This window comes from Mus caroli, unplaced genomic scaffold, assembly GCF_978045245.1.
Source record: "Mus caroli unplaced genomic scaffold, Mus_caroli_1 scaffold_11, whole genome shotgun sequence".
NCBI lineage: Eukaryota > Metazoa > Chordata > Mammalia > Rodentia > Muridae > Mus > Mus caroli.
In genome coordinates, this window is record NW_028227266.1 from 9132375 (window position 1) to 9145068 (window position 12694).

General features: G+C 36.5%; 1 non-coding gene across 1 annotated transcript; it reads left to right on the forward strand.

Annotated features, from left to right (window-relative positions):
- The first annotated feature begins 10417 nt into the window (after window positions 1–10417).
- On the forward strand, window positions 10418–10524 carry LOC147001961 (U6 spliceosomal RNA). Its single transcript, XR_015044590.1, has one exon. It is a non-coding gene; the product is annotated as a U6 spliceosomal RNA (small nuclear RNA).
- Window positions 10525–12694: the final 2170 nt, after the last annotated feature.

Consider the following 12694-nt stretch of genomic DNA (forward strand, 5'->3'; position numbering starts at 1 on the left):
GGAGACAGGCATCTTTATTTCATAAGCAACTGTTGTTTAGAGGTGCATGCTTCCACATTCTCTCTGCTATCATGGTTTGAATGTGAAAGGCCACCCATAATCTTACATATCAAAATGTACTGCTCAGCCAGTGAAGTACTTTTAGGTTGTTGGATAACCATTAGAAGATGGTGGCTGGTTGATATGAGCAGGGCATTCTGGGCAAGACTTGGAAAGTTGTACCTATGTGGAGCTCTCTCTGCTTCACAAATTTCCAAGGCTTAAGCCAGACATTCCCCGTTGTGTGGTTTAAACCTAAATGACAAAACCTCTCAACCATGAAGAACTACACCCACAAACTGTGATATAACATAATCATTCTTTTGAAATTCTTTCTCTTAAATTTTTGTCACAGAAATCAGAAAAACAATATAATGGTGTTTTTGCTCTTACACAATGGCACAAAGTTCAACTCTAGTAGACAATGGGATAGGGGTAAATTTTTATTTTTCTCTTATACATCCCAATGTGCATGAGAAATATCCCTGTAGTAAAAATTTATAAAAGGTCAATATCCGTGTTGACTTCAGTTTAGATTAAGGCAAGAGTTGAATCATATTTGCTGAACTGAAACCTACTTCTGTTGTAAATTCTATGACACTAGAAAATTAATCTTTTTAACAATCAGTTTTCTTATGTTAAATAAGAACCAGCAATGTGAAGTCTTTTGTTATTAATAAATACATCATGAAAGTACAATGACTAACCAAGCACAGATGAAAAATTGTCATTTCTATTACCTAATGTACACAGATGATTGCCAAGTGCAACTCAATTTTTCTGTTGTTCAGAAAACATTTATCTAAATGCATGTTCTCTAGTATTTCCATCTTTCATGATAAATATATTTACACTCCTAACTATGAAGTCATAAACCATGATTTATCTAGCTATGTGTCACTATTTGCTCTTCCAACTATAAAACATCTATGCTTATGTGTCTATCTGAATGCTCTGTTTTCATAGCACATTCTTTAGATGGTTAATTCCTACTAGTTTAAATAAATTGCATGGCACTTGTTAGACATCTATTTTCTTATATTTCATAGAGTTAAAGTATTTCATTGTTTATAAGATTAATTTTCAATGGTGTGTTTGTATCTATTTCTAAGTCAACAAGTCACACACTAATTTACAATTATGCCAAGAAATTACCATCTACATTTTCAGACTGATTATTTAGAAGAATAAAGGAAACATAATAATCCTGGTTTAAGTCTAAAAAATTATTATCCAAATTATCTATTATAAGAACACATAAAATCTAAGGTTGGAAGAAAAAATTCAAAGTTCAGTATAGTATGCCTCCATACTTTTCAGCTTCATTGGTATTTGAATAAGGGTCTGTAACTTAAAGAGAGTTTGCTGTGTTGCAGTTTTTTCCTGTAATTTTTTACCATCTGGATTGTAGTATTACTATGTAGAGAAAAACAAAGATTCAATACTTATATCAAAGAAGAAATATTCACTCTTTATAGTTTACTCAATACTTTAAGATTGCTTTATTTTGAAGTGTGTGTGCATGAATGTGTGTGTCTGTGGGTGTGTGGGTATGTGTTTGTGGACATGAGTGCAAGTGGCAACAATGTTCACAAAAGGACATCAGATCCCATAGAACTGGAGTTAGAGGTGGTTGTTTGTAAGGTGTCACATGGGTTATGGGAACCAAACTCCAATCCTCTATGGTAGCAGAAGACTCTCTTAACTTCTGTGCTATCTCTACCTTCCTAATTGATATGATCTTAATGACAAATAAAAGCTGAAGAAATCTAGATACCAGGTTTTAAACCAGTCTAATATAAAAAAAAAACCCATAATTATATAAAGCAATAGCTACAAGAAAGTAACTGTGAAATCGGAGTTGAGAGCATGGCCAAGGAAACCAAGAGATGCATTTTAAAAAAAGGTCTACAAGACACAACCAATAATAGTAAATGTTAAATTGAAGACCTTCCTGAGCATACAATTTAATATAGTTCCAGAGGACAAAAATTCATACCATGCACTATGATTACAGAATGTCACTGCTGTAACTTCAATAAGTAGCACAAAAAGACATGCCTTAAGTATTGGAACAAAGTAAATATCAGACTGAGTTAACTCACATGTATGTTTGGTCATTAGCTAGGTGTTTGTGAGCACAATGACAGCTATTTCCAACCTAACAGGCTGTGTACAAGTACTTCACTATTGGCTTGTACTAATATCACAGACCTTGACAAGTTGCCATAATATTTTTAAGTTTACATTCTTTTTTCATAGTTGAAAATTTATGCTTGTTGATGGTTTGCCTAAAATCCCTCCTGAAAATATGTAGCTTTCAACTTTGTTTATCGTATGACTCTTTTTAAACTAAATGAATATAAATACTAGATATTGTTTTCACAGCAAACTGATACACAAGCCTTTCTTTTCCTGTATCATTTATCTGAATTTAGAAATTTTACTGGTCTACGTAATTTTCGGTTGCTATGATGATTAAAGTAATATAAGGAAGGAATTTTTTTCACTTCACTATTCCCTGTTTCAAAAAGAATTAATCATGGTAGAAAATGATTAATGCACAGCAACAGGCATGGGAAGCACATGCTCCTCAGATATAAAGTGTTAAGTAACAAAGCAAAGAAGAGGTTTTGGTCAGGCTTAGAAATAGAGTCTGTTTCACTACATGCACAAGCTAGAATATTCTGTTAGTGAGTACTCAAGCCAGCCATGGTTTTACTTCACTGGAATTATATTTCAAGTTAAACCTAACATTCAGTAACATAAGAAAAATATGAGAGCTAATGAGGAAGTCATGACTTCCTTCTTAAACTTTATTGAAGATTGGATGGTCTTATTCTATATTACATGATATTCCATCTTATTATTATACTCATATTTATTACTACACTATTATATAGTATATACTTACTACACATCTATATATAGTATAAGTATATAGCATATACTTACAATACTTATTACTATACTAATATATATGCCCATCTTACTTTGAGAGAGTCTTGCTTTGAACTTAGGAAGACTCTCTGAACCCACATCACAGATTGACAGAAACACACTCCTCTGACATTTGCCCAACTCCTGTCTATATATAATCTAGAGAGGAAGTATAGATTTTTGTTTATCTGTCATCATATTCCTGAGAATGGAGAAAGACAGGAATTAATTGAAGTATTCCATAAAATCTCTTCTAGGTGAAGGAAGATCTGGTGATGACAGTTTTAATATTTAAAAAATTCAAAAATCTAAACTTGAGCTACAAGACTTCTATAGTTTTGGAGAAAAGACTGTACATGAGAGTAGCATGGAAAAGAAGGAAAAACATCACGCAAAGCAAATAACCTGCAAGGTGATTTTCTGTGAAATCAAAAGACACTTGTATATTCCTTGCTTTAGATTTAATTGTGAGTTTCAAAGGATGTATACCACATCATTTGATATATGTAGATCATAATGTAAGATACAACACATTCCAAGTAGGAATTTAAATGCTCAGGTGGCCTGGAAAGATAGCACCTGATGCTAAACCTATAGGTCTGAATTCAATATCTAGGAGCTACATGGTATAAAAAGAAAACTAACTCCCCCTAATTGTTATTTAATCTCTTCATGCATGCCATGGCATTCACATGCCCACAATCACATACACATAAACTCAATAAAATATAAAACTGAAAAAATACCTTAGCACTTATGATGTCAATAAATTCACACTATGATTTGCTAGTAATTTTTCATTATGAACAAGTTTAGGACTCTTTATTAACATGTCAATTAATACGAATGATATAGAATTGTCATATTAGTAAGATTGCCATGTACTTGGTGCTGCATCTCAAAGTTGAGAAACAGGTGGTAAAATGTTTACAAAACAGAGAACAGCTTGAAGATAAAGCACAAACGGCTACTGTCATCACGACAAAATTATGATCATAGAATTGAAATTAAAATTAACCAGCAAATGCCATATGCAGGCATATTTGTATTTGAACACAGCAATCCCACACACACATTTCTACATTTTAATCTTGTGTGTGCCAATTGTGCCTATCCCCAGACATTCTATTGTTTTAGTTTAAATAAGAATTACTGCTGAGCTTAAACTAGCAAGTTATTTTAGGTGTTGCTTTAAGATAAGTCTCATCTGGTGTAGACTTACAGTTTGAACTGTCATGCTCTTTAACCTCAGTGGTTGGATATTCTTTGATAACTTAAACATTTCTAAACTCTCTAGAATGTCAGACCATATACATTTTAAATGTACTAAAACCAGTTAGGCATTTTCTCTTTACTAGTTGAGTAAATACCATATCTTGGAGGTAGTAGCATTAGGGTTTCATAGCCCCATTTACCTTGCATGTCAACTTGCTTTATTGCTGACTTTAGGAGGCAATAATGCAGCTGTCAGAAGCATCTGCCAATTCTTTCTCTCTCTCTCTCTCTCTTTTTTTTTTTTTTGTGAGCACAGGAACTGATTACTGTGTAACACTCTGAAATGCAGCCAAACTATTCCTCCACCCCACAAATGCCACAGAACACCAGTTATTAGCGTTCCTTAATAATATTCTATAGCTTATTTTTAAATCAGCCATGTCCAGGACATGGTGCTGTGGATACAACTGTTTACTGTTCTTCAAAAGACAGTTTCCATCATTCATATCGAGTGGCTCTTGATCACCTGGATCCCTGCTCCAGAATCCAACATTCTTTTCTGGTCACCTGGGGTACCTACACATACACACTTCACCATGAAAAAGACACATTTTGAAGGTAAATAAAATATAAATGTGGAAAGATTTCTCCTATACATTCTTTCTTATCTTTGCTGGAATATGCAGCAACTTGTCACTGCTCTTTCAGCACTTCTGAAACAAGTTTCTCCCTCATTCGTAAATTCTTCAAGACATTATTTGTTGTCTTTGAATAAGTATGATGTGATGTATCTAGAGCTGAGACCTTCAACAATATGCATCCAAACATCGACACACACTAAGATCCAGGCACTCAAAACAATGAAATATCAGATAGCCTCAGGTTGAAAAGTAAATCTTGGTAATGATCCCTCTCTCGTCTTTTAACCTAAGGGAAGCCAGTACCAAAATGAGTCAAGGCTCTGATTATTACACAGGTTGGTCAATTCTATTCCAGGTTTAAAATTATACTCACTCATATGTGTTGGATTGTGCCAGCATTATATCTAGCAAATGTTATATCTAGGTTCAAGCTGTTACAGGAAGTTGCAGAAGAGGGTGTTTGGATTGGGTACCAAAGACAAAGCTACTGCCAACACCAGACACTTAGTAGGTGCAGAGGGATCATGCATATCCCAGGGTTCTTGGGTTCCCACTGAGCTGATAAACCAGCAAATCTTGAAAACTCTATGCCCCAATCTGGAGAATTTGTAGAAAACAAAACAAGATAGATAGATTCCAGGAAGTATATTTAAAAGTAAAAGCAATGTTTTAGCAATACCCTGGGTTCTTTAGTTATTTCTGTGGAAATACCTCGGCCAACAACTCAATTCAATGCAACCTAGTCCCAAAACAGAAAGCCTTGCTTGGTGACAAAAGAAAAAATGACCATTTGAGACACCATAACCCCCATTACTAGGAGTCCTCATTAAGGTCATTTCCATATATTACAGGAAATTTCCACAGCAGTAATTTCCCTCATCATCCTCCGAATTCCAAAATCCAACCATCTCTCCATTTACCCCAATCTCCTATGACACCTAACTATTCCATTGCCCACACACTTGTAGTATGCCAATCAACATTATTTTATTTACTTTTCCCAGGGAGATCCATGTGTTCCCACCTAGTGTGGGCTATATGGGATGTGGGAGGAGAGGGGGAGGGAGAGAACCCACATCCCACTAGAGTTCTTCCTGTGCTTTGGCCAGGCAGATGCAGGAGGGCTGCCATATGCTTTCCACACAACCCCAGGTGAGCATCTAAGCCACTGACCACACTCAGTGGGAGGTGGGGATAGGGGTTGGACAAGGGGCAGTCCCTGATACCAGGGGCCCTGGGGTGACACCCTCATCCCCAGGGATATGGGATAGAGGGCAGAGAGAGAGAGGTTCCCAGGCAGGTGAGAGTCCTAAGTCTGGTCCGTGGCTGAAGCACAGGAAGGCCTTCCATCGGGAGATTAGAAATGGCTCATTAGAAGAAAGCCTATCCCATCTTCCAAGCATAACAGGCCTTGATTAACAGAGACAGTCTATGGTTTTAGAGCTTTATTATAGAAAGTCAGGGGGAAAGAGAAAAGGTAGAAACAGAGAGAAAGATTGGTCATGGCCAAGAGGAGAGAAAGGGGAAAAGGAGAGAGGGAGGGAGAGAGAGAGAGAGAGAGAGAGAGAGAGAGAGAGAGAGAGAGAGAGAGAGAGAGAGAGAGAGAGAGAGAGAAAGGCTAGAGTAAGAGGTTAGAGAGAGAGCGAGAAGAGAGTAAGAGAGTGAGAGGAGTGAGGTGGGGCCAAGCAGTCACTCTTATGGTGGGCTGTTATCTTGGTGTTGCTAGGAAACTGGGAGGAGTCCAGCCTGAAGGTTAGAAGCTTGGGACATTGTCTACGTGATTACTAGTCACATGCTTCTTATGTGAGGGCTGTGGAGGTGGTAACTTCAACAGAAGCCAGGGGTCCAGGAGATATGAAGGAACGCCTACCATCCCATATAGGTGAATTATCACCATTCAGGTTCTACTGGGGTTCAGATCTCAACTCAACTGGAGACCAGACTGTCTGTGCATAGCCCATGCCCCACAACCTAGAACTTTCCTCTTTACCTAACCTACCTAGGTCTAAAGACAGCATCTTGTCTATCATTCACCTAATCATTAGCAACCACTTATAAGCTATTATATACCATGTTTATGCCTGTGGTTTGGGTTTATTCATTCAAGATTTTTTTCGACTTGAATCCATTAGCCTGCAGATTTAATTTACCATTTTCTTAACAGCTGAGTAATGTTTCATTGTGTAAATGTATCACATTTCTCTTATACCTTAGTCAGTTGTGTGACACCTAGATTGCTGCCATTTTCTGGACATTAGGAGTAAAGCCTCGATGAACATTAACAAGTGTCCTTTTGGTAGGATGGAGAATCCTTTGGTTATATACCTCTACTACTGATATAGCAGTATCTTGCATTAGATTGATTGCCAACTATCTGAGTAAATGCCATATTGATTCCATAGTTCCTGTACAAGTTTAGCTAGCAATCCCGCCAGCAATGGAGGAGTGCTCCCCTTGCTCTACATCCTCTCCAGCATGGATTGTCACTTGTGTTATTGATCTTAACCATTTTGACAGGTATAAGCTGATATCTCAAAATACTTTCAGTTTGCATTTCCTTGACGGTTAAGCATGTTGAACATTTCTTTGTCTCTGAATCATTTGAGATTCCTCTGTTAAGTATTCATTAGTTAGGTCTGTTCCATATTTTCAAGTTGGATTATCTGGGTATTATTCTTTCAGCTGCCTCTTTGTTCTTCTGGAGATATGCTTTACCTTACAGAAGCTTTATAGGTTTCACGGGGTCCCATTTATTAATTGTTAATCCTAGTGCCTATGCTAAGGATGTTTGTTTCAGAATTTTTCTCCTATGACAATGAATTCAAGGCTATGTTCTACTTTCTTTTCTTTTGGGTTCACTGTATCTGGTTTTATGTTGATAACTTTGACCATGTGCATTTGAGTTTAGTGCGGGGAGATAAGGATTCATCTACATGCAGATGTTCAGTTAGACTACCACCATTTGCTGAAGATGCTGTCTTTTTTCCAATATGTCTTTCTGGCTTCTTTCAAAAACAAGCAAATACACAATAACCAGTGTCCTTATGTGTCTGGATTTATGGCTGTGTTTTCAATTTGATTCCATTTATCAATGTGTCTGTTTTATGCCAAGGCTATATGTTTTTGATTACTATAGCTCTGAAGTACCTCTTGAAATAGAGGTAGTGATACCTCTAGTAGTTCTTTTATTGTTGAGGATTGTATCAACTAGCCTGTTTTTTGTTTCTGTTTTTCTATATGAAATTGATAATTCTCCTTTCAAGGTCTTTAAAAAATCATATTGGAATTTTGATGCAAATGGCAATGAATCTTTAAATTGCTTTTGGTAGGATGGCTGTTTTTATTATGTTAATCTTACTGATTCATGAGCATTGAAGATCTTTTAATTTCCTGATAACTTCTTCAAATTCTTTCTTCTAAGACCTCAAGTTTATATTATACAAGTCTTTCACTTGCCTAGTTAGACTTATAGGAAGATATTCTATATTTTTGTGGTGATTGTGAACCTTTTAAATGTTTCTTCTGCAATGATGGGCTATGGAACCCTGGTTTAGTCATTAAGATGAAGAAACATATGCACATCTTTTGGAGAGCTATGGTTGAGCTAGCTGGACTTTCTAGCCTAAATTCTATTATCTAAGCACAGTTATTTCAAAGACTAATTTGTTTCCTTAGTAAAAATAAATAAAATAAAATGCTCTATTGATCTCTTAAAAATTTGAAGCATGGAATAGGTATCAATTGAAAAGATATATACACTAAATGTATATTGAAATAATGTTTGAGGAAAATCCAGGCAATATATTTCTTTTTAATTAAGCTGTCATTTTATGCTAATATGGTTTTATTTTTTGCTTCTGATATTTTAAAACATATTTTTGATATAGATGACTTCAAATCAATATATTGTGATATGGTTTCTCCTCCTCCATTTCCTTCTGCATCTCCTTACAACCCAGACACCCAAACCCACACACTTTCTTTCTCTTCCTCATATTCTTTTTTAAAATTTTATTGAAAACAGATTTTAATATATAAAACATGCTTCTAAGGGATAATAATAAAATAAAGTAAAACTGACATATGAGAACTGAGCAAAGCAAACCAGCAGATGGAAAGGAGCCTAATAGAAGGCACAAGAAATAGAGAGCTACTTGTTTGCATACTTAGGAATCCCTTTAAGATCACTAAATTGGAAACCATAATATATATGCAAATATAGGGCAAAGTAAACAGAAAAAAGACGTTGAAAAATTTTTTTTAATTTTTAATTTTGTTATTACGTATTTTCCTCAATTACATTTCCAATGCTATCCCAAAAGTCCCCCATACCCTCCCCCCACTTCCCTACCCACCCATTCCCATTTTTTTGGCCCTGGCGTTCCCCTGTACTGGGGCATATAAAGTTTGTGTATACAATGGGCCTCTCTTTCCAGTGATGGCCCACTAGGCCATCTTTTGATACATATGCAGCTAGAGTCAAGAGCTCCAGGGTACTGCTTAGTTCATAATGTTGTTCCACCTATAGGGTTGCAGATTCCTTTAGCTCCTTGGGTACTTTCTCTAGCTCCTCCATTGGGAGCCCTGTGATCCATCCAATAGCTGACTGTGAGCATCCACTTCTGTGTTTGCTAGGCCCCGGCATAGTCTCACAAGAGACAGCTATATTTGGGTTCTTTCAGCAAATTCTTGCTAGTGTATGCAATGGTGTCAGCGTTTGGAAGCTAATTATGGGGTGGATCCCTGGATATGGCAGTCTCTAGATGGTCCATCCTTTCGTCACAGCTCCAAACTTTGTCTCTGTAACTCCTTCCATGGGTGTTTTGTTCCCAATTCTAAGAATTTTAAAATAGAATTTTAAATATTTTTTTAAAAAAAAAGAAAAGCCTAGGCATGATATTGTAAGTCAAGGAGCGTCCAAAGATACCTTTGTTTTATTTTCTTTTGGGGGGATGGGGTGTATAAACCAAGCTCATTCAAAGGGTTCATTTTTTTTTAATTTAAAGAATGACAGATTGTTTTAAAAAGGTATACAACTCACAAAATTCACATGATTCAAGGATTTCCTTGCAAAGGAACTATATTCCAAGTTTAGAATTACACAATCAATACAATAGAGATTTCCACCCCTATGACCTCTCAATTTTCACCTATGTTTTTCAAGCATTTTTTTTCTGGTTGCTTATGATAATTTAAATGACTTTTCTTGTCCTATTATACAATTGGATCAGTGTTTTCAAAATATTGCAGGCTCAGTACTTATTGGGACATTCTCTTGTTTTAAGAATTTACAGTTTTATACTCTCTCTCTCTCTCTCTCCGTCTCTCTCTCTCACACACACACACACACACACACACTCTTTCTCTCTCCATCTTACTCTCTCTTTCACTCACTCTCTTCTCTTTACATCTCCTGGACCCATTTCCCCAGTCTCTAGCCCTCATTTTTGTTTGTTTGTTTGATTGATTGATTCATTCATTCATTCATTTTGGACAGGATTTTATGTAGCTCTCAAGCTATTTCTGATCTTGAAGACCCCTGGACTCCTGATTCTTCTGCTTGAGTTTAAGTGTTAAATGCCATACTCGCTTTGGCAGCACATATACTAAAATTGGAACTATACAGAGAAGATTAGCATGGCCCCTGCGCAAGGATGACACGCAAATTCGTGAAGCGTTCCATATTTTTCCTTAATATCTCTTAATATCAATGGACTCAACTCCCCGATAAAAAGACATAGACTAACAAACTGGCTACACAAACAAGACCCAACATTTTGCTGCTTATAGGAAACTCATCTCAGAGAAAAGGATAGACACTACCTCAGAATGAAAGGCTGGAAAACAATTTTCCAAGCAAATGGCATGAAGAAACAAGCTGGAGTAGCCATTCTAATATCTGATAAGATTGACTTCAAACCCAAAGTCATTAAAAAAGACAGGGAGGGACACTTCATACTCATCAAAGGTAAAATCCTCCAAGAGGAACTATCAATCCTGAATATCTATGCTCCAAATACAAAGGCAGCCACATTCATTAAAGAAACTTTAGTAAATCTCAAAGCACACATTGCACCTCATACAATAATAGTGGGAGACTTCAACACACCACTTTCACCAATGGACAGATCATGGAAACAGAAACTAAACAGGGACACAGAGAAACTAAGAGAAATTATGAATCAAATTGATCTGGCAGATATCTACAGAACATTCTATCCTAAAACAAAAGGATATACCTTCTTCTCAGCACCTCATGGTACCTTCTCCAAAATTGACCACATAATTGGTCACAAAATAGGCCTCAACAGATACAAAAATATTGAAATTGTCCCATGCATCCTATCAGATCACCATGGACTAAGGCTGATCTTCAATAACAAAATAAATAATAGAAAGCCAACATTCACGTGGAAACTGAACAACACTCTTCTCAATGATACCTTGGTCAAGGAAGGAATAAAGAAAGAAATTAAGGACTTTTTAGAGTTCAATGAAAATGAAGCCACAACATACCCAAACTTATGGGACGCAATGAAAGCATTTCTAAGAGGAAAACTCATAGCTCTGAGTGCCTCCAAAAGGAAACTAGAGAGAGCACACATTAGCAGCTTGACAACACACCTAAAAGCACTAGAACAAAAAGAAGCAAATTCACCCAAGAGGAGTAGAAGGCAGGAAATAATCAAACTCAGGGGCGAAATCAACCAAGTGGAAACAAGAAAAACTATTCAAAGAATCAACCAATCAAGGAGCTGGTTCTTTGAGAAAATCAACAAGATAGATAAACCCTTAGCCAGACTCACTAGAGGGCACAGGGAAAGCATCCTAATTAACAAAATCAGAAATGAAAAAGGAGACATAACAACAGATCCTGAAGACATCCAAAACACCATCAGATCCTTCTACCAAAGGCTATACTCAACAAAACTGGAGAACCTGGATGAAATGGAGAAGTTCCTAGACAGATACCAGGTACCAAAGTTGAATCAAGATCAAGTTAATGATCTAAACAGCCCTATATCCCCCAAAGAAATAGAAGCAGTCATTAATAGTCTCCCAACCAAAAAAAGCCCAGGACCAGATGGGTTTAGTGCAGAGTTCTATCAGACTTTCAAAGAAGATCTAATCCCAGTTCTTCACAAACTATTCCACAAAATAGAAACAGAAGGTACTCTACCCAACTCATTCTATGAAGCCACAATTACTCTGATACCTAAACCACAAAAAGACCCAACAAAGATAGAAAACTTCAGACCAATATCCCTTATGAATATTGATGCAAAAATCCTCAATAAAGTTCTTGGTAACCGAATCCAAGAACACATCAAAACAATCATCCATCCTGACCAAGTAGGTTTCATCCCAGGGATGCAGGGATGGTTCAATATACGGAAATCCATCAACGTAATCCAGTATATAAACAAACTCAAAGACAAAAACCACATGGTCATCTCGTTAGATGCGGAAAAAGCATTTGACAAGATCCAACACCCATTCATGATAAAAGTCTTGGAAAGATCAGGAATTCAAGGCCCATACCTAAACATGATAAAAGCAATCTACAGTAAACCAGTAGCCAACATCAAAGTAAATGGTGAGAAGCTTGAAGCAATCCCTCTAAAATCAGGGACTAGACAAGGCTGTCCACTTTCTCCATACCTATTCAACATTGTACTTGAAGTCCTAGCCAGAGCAATTCGACAACAAAAGAAGATCAAAGGGATACAAATTGGAAAAGATGAAGTCAATATATCACTTTTTGCAGATGATATGGTAGTATATATAAGTGACCCTAAAAATTCCACCAGAGAACTCCTAAACCTGATAAACAGCTTCGGTGAATTAGCTGGATAAAA